This window comes from Melanerpes formicivorus, unplaced genomic scaffold (genome assembly GCF_026170545.1).
Source record: "Melanerpes formicivorus ecotype bairdi unplaced genomic scaffold, bMelFor1.0.p_v2 SCAF_425, whole genome shotgun sequence".
Classification (NCBI taxonomy): Eukaryota; Metazoa; Chordata; class Aves; order Piciformes; family Picidae; genus Melanerpes; species Melanerpes formicivorus.
In genome coordinates, this window is record NW_027142777.1 from 22,802 (window position 1) to 31,585 (window position 8,784).

Consider the following 8,784-nt stretch of genomic DNA (forward strand, 5'->3'; position numbering starts at 1 on the left):
GGTGCAAGGAGCCATCAGGATGCCGCCCCGGCACCCACAGACTTCGGAGGGGAATGGAAACTTACAGAAGTGATGTGAAATCCTCGCATCTCCTCCCTTAACCCCGGAGAAACCTCTCGGGGGAGCGGTCGCGTCTTCCTTCGCTCTTCCACGCGTTCCTCTGACGTGGAGCCTGGGGGGGGGTGCGTGTGAGCCTGCGAGCAAGACAAGCGAGGGAGTGGGAAGCGCGGGGGGGGCAGGCACCGGGGAGGGAAAATGCACAGCCGCTCACGGAGCTAGTGGGAGCAGGAACAGCGAGGAGCCGGAGCGAGGCCAGGAGTCCGGCCACGGGCGGCGGGGAGTGGAAATTTACAGCTGCTTGTGAGCGCCTGTGCGCGTTGAAGCGATCCTTTCTGCTCACGCTGTTCCAGAGGCTCGGCAGACGAGCAGGACGCGGCGTCGCGGGATCCCTCGTCCCTGCCACGTGTCGCTGAGCAGCGGTGGGGAAGCGAGCCGAATTAAATGGAAGAGAACTGAAGGTGGCCGCCGGCAGCGTGGGCTGCGGGGAGGAAGGAGGCTGAGCTGTCTTCAGCACCTGGCCATGGGGCTGCGCAGGGCTGCCTAGGAGCACCCCCCCCAACCTTTCTGCACGCAGTAAGTGTCAGCCAAAATGATACCCTCCCAGCGACGGCGAGTTAAACGATTTCACCCAACTTTGTCTTTATTCCAGCTCGCAGCAGCCCTTTTCGCCATCGCCCGCTCGCCTGCTGCTTCGCGGTCGTTACGGCGTTAGCTTTTTATAGCTTTGTAAACTGTGTTACCAGGAGGGGCTTTTCAAAGCAGGCAACCCTAAACAATGCTCCTCCTGTTACATAAGGCGCTGCTGGCCCTGCGACCCGGCGCTCCGTGTCCATGGAATATCTCTGGAAATGGCTTTTATTTACAGTGTGGTTTCCAAAAATAAAATATCTGCAGTAGATCACTTTCCCCTCTTGCTCCTCTCCACCGCCTGCCCGCCGCTGCAGGCTGGCTCTCGGGATGCAGAGGAATGAGACCGCGGCCACTTGCATAAGGCAGCAGAGGCGCTTAGGGATGCGGGGAAGCTGAGCTCATGTGGATCGCCACAAGGAGCGGCGTGTGTAAATTAACCATCTCGTTATTTGCAGGCAGTAAGTCTTGGCAACCTGAAATGCTAACTCTGCTCGTAGTATCATAGTATCAGTCAGGGTTGGAAGGGACCACAAGGATCATCCAGCTCCCACCCCCCTGCCGTGGGCAGGGACACCCCCACACTACATCAGCCTGGCCAGAGCCTCATCCAGCCTGGCCTTAAACACCTCCAGGGACGGGGCCTCGGCCATGAAGCCCTTATCAAGGCAGAGCTTTCATTATGCTTAAGGGAAGTTTGTGTGTGGGTTGGGGGGGTTTGTTTGTTTGGGTTTTTTTTTAGAGCAAAGACTCTTTCTTGGGCTAATATTAGCAGGAAAGCGAAATTGCTGCCATAGAAAAACGATTTTAATGTGTTATGAAGCTATTGAAAGGAACAGAGTGGGCTTGCTGAGAGTGTGGTCTGGTGAATGCTGTGTAGAGAGGTAACTTTCAGTAATGTTAAACAAAAGGCAAAAATAGTCTCCCATGTTCCTCACTAATGGATTTAGAGGAAGTTCCTATTCCCTCTTGGCTGCTGCCTGTGTCATTTAAATCATATTGCTGGTTTCCACTGTTTCTTGCAGTTATTATTACTACTAGCCCTGGGAGCTGAACTTGGTTTCCCTTTTGCTTAAGTAAATGAAAAGCTAGTAAAGGCTGTCCTGTTGGAGTTGTGTGTGCTTCAGAGGCATTAGCTAGGAGACCTCTTTCTGCATGACTGATCCTGTGGGGGTTTTGTTGCAGACTGCAGTTCGTCATGGAACTGAACTCTTAACTTTTTGCTTTAGGTTTGGAAGGCCTTCGTGGCGAGAAATGGAAATAGGCCTCCCAAACATTCCTCACTCATCAACCCTGCAAACTGGGTGCCTGTAAAACCTGATTTCTTATAGTTCTAGTTTTAGTCAATGTGAAGGAACAGCCTGCTGCTTCTAGCTGGTTCATTAACCTGAGTGGGAGAGCCTGTGTAACGCGGTCGTGCGGAGGTGACCGATGCTGGTGTGAGCGTAGGGCCACAGGGTGTTAACTTCTGCATGGGTTCAGAGCCTGAATGTTACCTGGCACTGCAAAGTGCAAATGCTGAATAATGATAACAACAACAACAACAACAAGAGAAGGTGTGGAGAAGACTTGCTGCAATGAAAGGACTCTAGGTAGCAAAGAAGAACACTCAAAGAGTTCCTAATGTTACTTCTGGCGTTTATCCATGCCGGAGTACAAACCTGTGAGGAGAGGCTGAGGGAGCTGGGGTTGCTTAGCCTGGAGAAGAGGAGGCTCAGGGGAGACCTTCTTGCTCTCTACAACTCCCTGAAGGGAGGTTGTAGCCAGGTGGGGGTTGGTCTCTTCTCCCAGGCAACCAACACCAGAACAAGAGGACACAGTCTCAAGCTGTGCCAGGGGAGGTTCAGGCTGGATGTTAGGAAGAAGTTCTTCACAGAAAGAGAGATTGGCCGGTGGAATGTGCTGCACAAGGAGGTGGTGGAGTCACCATCCCTGGAGGTGTTTAGGAAGAGACTTGATGGGGTGCTTGGTGCCATGGTCGAGTTGATCAGATGGTGTTGGGTGATAGGTTGGACTTGATGATCTCAAAGGTCTTTCCCAACCTGGTTAATTCTATTCTATTCTATTCTATTCTATTCTATTCTATTCTATTCTATTCTATTCTATTCTATTCTATTCTATTCTATTCTATTCTATTCTATTCTATCCTATCCTATCCTATCCTATCCTATCCTATCCTAAGTATTCTGTTCTCTGTCTCCTACTCAGGATACTTTCATTAAGCTTGTATCATGACACATGTGCACTCCTTTCTCATCATCACTGCCTCATTTGGGGCTTGACTGCTGAACACATAAGCTATAGCATGTGTTCCAGCAGTCCTTTCTTCTCTAATCTTCATCCACCCCCTTCTTCCCCTCTAGTGCTGGTAGAGCTCTTTGTAAGACTGTGGGGAGAACTGGACTAGAAATCCATGTGACCTTTTTTTCTCTAGCAGACTATTTTTGGCTAACCCAAGTCAGTTCTCTGACAGGGCTCACCACAGGGCCCTGCAAACAGCTATGCCTCTCCAACAGAACTGTAGGGATGTGAATAGATGTGGAGCAGGGGGACACTGTCACGGAATGAAGTGTTTGTCAAACTGTGGCCTCAGTGACCACATAGCTGCTGGGTGTTTCACTTTATCCCCTGTGTTTGGTGAGAGGCTACACAGGCTTTTTGTGTTTCAATGAATGGGCATTCAAGCACTCAAGTGAGAATGTAATTACTAATTTCTTTGAGTGCTTCCATGGAGCTACACCACAGTGCTTGGGTGAAGCATCACTGCAGGTGCCTTCGGTTTCATAACAGCATTGGACGACTATGTGATGCTACTCTTCTCGTTCTGTAGAGGCAATCAATGTTTTGTGTGTTCAGGTGAAGTTTCAGCCCATATCCACCTTCATTCCAGGTAATGCAACAAGATAGAATAGAGTAGGGTAGAGTAGAGTAGAGTAGAGTAGAGTAGAGTAGAATAGAATAGAGTAGAGTAGAGTAGAGTAGAGTAGAATAGAGCAGAGTGGAGTAGAATAGAGTAGAGTAGAATAGAGTAGAGTAGAGTAGAATAGAGCAGAGTGGAGTAGAATAGAGTAGAGTAGAATAGAATAGAATAGAATAGAATAGAATAGAATAGAATAGAATAGAATAGAATAGAATAGAATAGAATTAACCAGGTTGGAAGAGACCTTTGAGATCATCAACTCCAACCTATCATCCAACACCATCTGATTAACTAAACCATGGCACCAAGTGCCTCATCCAGTCTCTTAAACACCTCCAGTGATGGTGACTCCACCACCTCCCCAGGCAGCACATTCCAATGGGCAATCTCTCTTTCTGGGAAGAATTTCTTCCTAACATCCAGCCTGAACCTCCCCTGGCACAGCTTGAGACTGTGTCCTCTTGTTGTGGTGCTGGTTGCCTGGGAGAAGAGACCAACCCCCACCTGGCTACAACCTCCCTTCAGGTAGTTGTAGAGAGCAAGAAGGTCAGCCCTGAGTCTTCTCTTCTCCAGGCTAAGCAATCCCAGCTCCCTCAGCCTCTCCTCACAGGGCTTGTGCCCCAAATCCCCTCACCAGCTTTGTTGCTGGTTATGAGTTAGTGAAATGTTTTGGTTCTGATCAGTAAGTTGAGGAAGGTTAGGCACTAAAACAAGACAGATGTCTGAATCTTGAAGGAAAATTTTCCCCTCATTCATTTTTGAAGACCAAGTGGCTGGTGCAGAGGCGTGTCTGAAAAGGGCAGAGATGGGTTTTACATCCTCTCTCCCATTCTTGTGTTCCTGGGCAGGAGGAAGCAGTTGGTAGGGAGCTTCTTAACTGAGTTAATCCATAGTGGGATGGCTGATGAATGGAGTGATGCTGCTGTCAGTATTTTTCCTTCATTGTACTTACAAGCTCAGCTGCACTGTAGCCTCTTGAGAAAGGATGTGATTACGAGCACAGGAATTGGGGGAAAGCGCCTCTAAGTGGAGCTGGATCTCTTATTGTACTTTATAGCTGTATTAAAGAGCTCAAGTTACACTATTTCCCCCCCTTTTCCCCCCTTTTCCCCCCTTTTCCTCCCCTTTTCCCCCCCTTTCCCCTCTTTTTACCCCCCTTTTTTTGCCCTCTTCCCCCTTCCCCTTCCTATCCCCCCTTCCCGCCTTTCCCCCCCATTCCCCCCTTCCCCCTCCTTTTCCCCCTCCTTTTCCCCCCTCCTTTTCCCCCTCTTTTCCCCCCTCCTTTTCCCCCTCCTTTTCCCCCTCCTTTTACCCCTCCTTTTCCCCCTCCTTTTACCCCTCCTTTTTCCCCTCCTTTCCCCCCTCCTTTCATAGTTTCATTCAGGGTTGGAAGGGACCACAAGGATCATCTAGTTCCAACCCCCCTGCCATGGGCAGGGACACCCCACACTAGATCAGGCTGGACAGAGCCTCATCCAGCCTGCTCTTAAACACCTCCAGGGACGGGGCCTCGACCACCTCCCTGGACAACCCATTCCAGGGTTTCACCACTCTCATGGTGAAGAACCTCCTCCTCACATCCAGCCTGAATCTCCCCACCTCCAGCTTCATTCCATTCCCCCTAGTCCTATCACTACCTGAGATCCTGAGAAGTCCTTCCCCTGCCTTCCTGTAGGCCCCCTTCAGATACTGGAAGGCGACAATTAGGTCACCTCGGAGCCTTCTCTTCTGCAGACTGTACAGCCCCAATTCCTTCAGTCTGTCCTCACAGGAGAGGTGCTCCAGCCCTCTGATCATCCTCGTGGCCCTTCTCTGGACACGTTCCAGCACCTCCACATCCCTCTTGTAATAGGGGCTCCAGAACTGGACACAGTACTCCAGGTGGGGTCTCACCAGGGCTGAGTAGAGGGGGAGGATCACCTCCCTCGACCTGCTAGCCACACTTCTCCTGATGCAGCCCAGGATCTGATTGGCTTTGCGGGCTGCAAGTGCACACTGAGAGCTCATGTTGAGCTTTTTGTCCACCAGCACCCCCAAGTCTCTCTCCTCAGGGCTATCCTCCAGCCAGTCACTGCCCAGCCTGTATTTGTGCCTGGGATTGCCTCGACCCAGATGCAGGACCCTGCACTTGCTCTTATTGAACCTCCTGAGGTTGGCTTGTGCCCACCTCTCCAGCCTGTCAAGGTCCCTCTGGATGGCCTCCCTTCCCTCCAGCCTGTCTGCTGCACCACACAGCTTGGTGTCATCAGCAAACTTGCTGAGGGTGCACTCAATGCCACCTTTCCCTCCTCCTTTTTTCCCCTTTCCCCCCCTTTTCCCCCTTTTCCCCCTTTTCTCCCTTTCCCCCCACTTTTCCCCTCTTCCCCCCCTTTCCACCTCTTTCCCCCTCTTTCCCCCTCTTTCCCCCTCCTTTCCCCCCTCCTTTCCCCCCTCCTTTCCCCCTCCTTTCCCCCTCCTTTCCCCCCTCCTTTCTCCCCTCCTTTCCCTCCTCCTTTTTTCCCCTTTTCCCCCCCTTTTCCCCTTTTCCCCCCTTTTCCCCCTTTTCCTCCTCTTCCCCCCTTTCCCCCTTCCCCCCCTTTCCCCCTCTTTCCCCTCTTTTCCCCCCTTTTCCCCCCCTTTCCTCCCCTTTTTCCTTATTCCCCCTTATTTCCCCATTATTTCCCCCTTATTTCCCCCTTATTTCCTCCTTATTTTCCCTTTATTTTCCCTTTATTTTCCCCTTTCCCCCCTTATTTTCCCCTTTCCCCTCTTACTTTCCCCTTTCCCCCCCTTTATTTTTCCCTTTCCCCCCTTATTCTCCCCTTCCCCCCCTTATTTTCCCTTTTCCCCCCATTATTTTCCCCTTTCCCCCCCTTATTTTCCCCTTTTCCCCCCTTTTTTGCCCTTTCCCCCCTTTTCCCTTATTTTCCCCTTAATTTTTCCCTTATTTTTCCCCTTCATTTTTCCCCCTTATTATTTTCCCTTCATTTAATTTTTTGTCCTTATTTTTTTTGTCCTTATTTTATTTTATGTCCTTAATTTTTTCTGACTCAGACAGAAACAGCCAAACCTTTAGAAAGTGGTGCTGTGAAACTGGCACTTAGCTAAAATAAAATCAGTGCCATTTCCCCCTCCCCCCCCCCCCAAACAAACAAACACAGAATTCTATTCCTTGAAAGCATTTTTGTAACAGCAGGGCTCATAAAATGTGCTGGACACTGCAGCTCTGGCAGCTGCAAGGTCCTTTTGATACTGGTGGCAGCAGCAGCAGGCACTGGAAACCACCATCACAGCACTGTCCCCATGACCAAGCATTCTGGGCCCCTCAGTTTAGGAAGGAGGTTGAGTTGCTGGAAGGTGTCCAGAGAAGGGCAACAAAGCTGGGGAGGGGTTTGGAGCACAGCCCTGTGAGGAGAGGCTGAGGGAGCTGGGGTTGCTTAGCCTGGAGAAGAGAAGACTCAGGGCTGACCTTATTGCTCCCTACAACTCCCTGAAGGGAGGTTGTAGACAGGCAGAGGTTGGTCTCTTCTCCCAGGCAGCCAGCACCAGAACAAGAGGACACAGTCTCAGGCTGCACCAGAGGAGGTTTAGGCTGGATGTTAGGAAGAAGTTCTACACAGAGAGAGTGATTGCCCATTGGAATGTGCTGCCTGGGGAGGTGGTGGAGTCCCCATCCCTGGAGGTGTTCAAGAGGAGACTTGCTGGGGTGCTTGGTGCCATGGGTTAGTTGTTTTGGTGGGTTGGATTGGTTGATGGGTTGGATTGGTTGATGGGTTGGACACAATGATCTTGAAGGTCTCTTCCAACCTGGTCTATTCTATCTAATCCTATCTAACCTTCAAGGCTGAGAGAGTCAGCCCAGTGAGACAGAGCTGTGTATTTCCTCAGACTCACAAACTCCTCATGAGAGTACTGGTTGAGTACCATCATGGCAATGCAATGCTTCAGAACTTGGCTGCTCCCCCGTTATATATTCAGGAGTGTCCACAGTCTGCTTTTATGGAAACATGTGTTGAACAACCATGAGATGGAAAAAGAGTTCCTAGAAAGTAGGGAAGAAAGGGGCTCATTCAGCTCCCCTTGCTGCCAGGCAGTGGTGTCAAAAATGCCTGAAGAGATGCTCTGTAGTGTTCCTGGTAGAGCAGATCCTGTCACAAATCTCTGAGCTCCCCTGGTTGGAAACCTTTACATTTTTCAGCTTCAGTTTATTCATCAGCAGTTTAGAGCCATTTGCTGCTGCAGGAATGAAGTGTTCCTGCTGTTTGAGCTGAAACAACTGCTTTGGCTTACCTTCATTGCTGTTCTAAGCTTACTGAGGCAAGCACTTTTAGTCTCCTAGACATGCTCATCCTCCTGTCTCTCTAGCCAGCCCGGGGTTCTCCTCTGTACCTGCTCCAATCTTTCTCTTGATTTTGTTTGGCTGCAGGTGTTCAGGATTGTGTGCAATGTCCTGTATGAAGTTCCATCAAGACCTTGTACAAAGATCTGAATACTTTGGTATCTCTTAATTCATGAGGTTTGTGTTTGTCTCTCCTGTCTGTAAGATAGGAGTGTAGTCACCAGGTGTCTTGGTCACTTCTCATTTTGGGTGCCATGGTTTGGTTGCTTAGGTGGTGTTGGATGATAGGTTGGATGTGGTGATCTTGAAGGTCTCTTCCAACCTGGTCTCTTCCTATTCCTATTCCTATTCCTAATCCTAGTCCTGTTCCTATTCCTATTCCTATTCCTAGTCTTAGCCCTAGTCCTAGTCCTAGTCCTAGTCCTACTCTTATTCCTACTCCTAGTCCTATTCCTAATCCTACTCCTATTCCTACTCCTATTCCTATTCCTATTCCTATTCCTATTCCTACTCCTATTCCTATTCCTAATCCTACTCCTATTCCTAATCCTACTCCTATTCCTACTCCTACTCCTATTCCTACTCCTATTCCTATTCCTACTCCTACTCCTATTCCTAGTCCTATTCCTATTCCTACTCCTACTCCTATTCCTAGTCCTATTCCTATTCCTACTCCTATTCCTATTCCTACTCCTATTCCTACTCCTATTCCTATTCCTAATCCTACTCCTATTCCTATTCCTACTCCTATTCCTATTCCTACTCCTATTCCTATTCCTACTCCTATTCCTAGTCCTATTCCTATTCCTACTCCTATTCCTATTCCTATTCCTACTCCTACTCCTATTCCTACTCCTAC

The 8,784-nt window shown here is 49.6% G+C and overlaps 1 protein-coding gene across 4 annotated transcripts in view; it reads left to right on the top strand.

The window, feature by feature from the left end:
- The first annotated feature begins 216 nt into the window (after positions 1-216).
- Positions 217-8,784, top strand: part of CAB39L (calcium binding protein 39 like) — a 67,618-nt gene continuing 59,050 nt past the window's right edge. For 2 of the 4 annotated variants that reach the window (XM_068170558.1, XM_068170560.1), the window contains exon 1: positions 223-633. The gene's annotated coding sequence lies outside the window, so the exon portion shown is untranslated. Of the gene's footprint in view, positions 634-1,063; positions 1,149-8,784 lie in introns of those variants that run through there. The other 2 variants (XM_068170561.1, XM_068170559.1) reach the window with 2 other exon arrangements.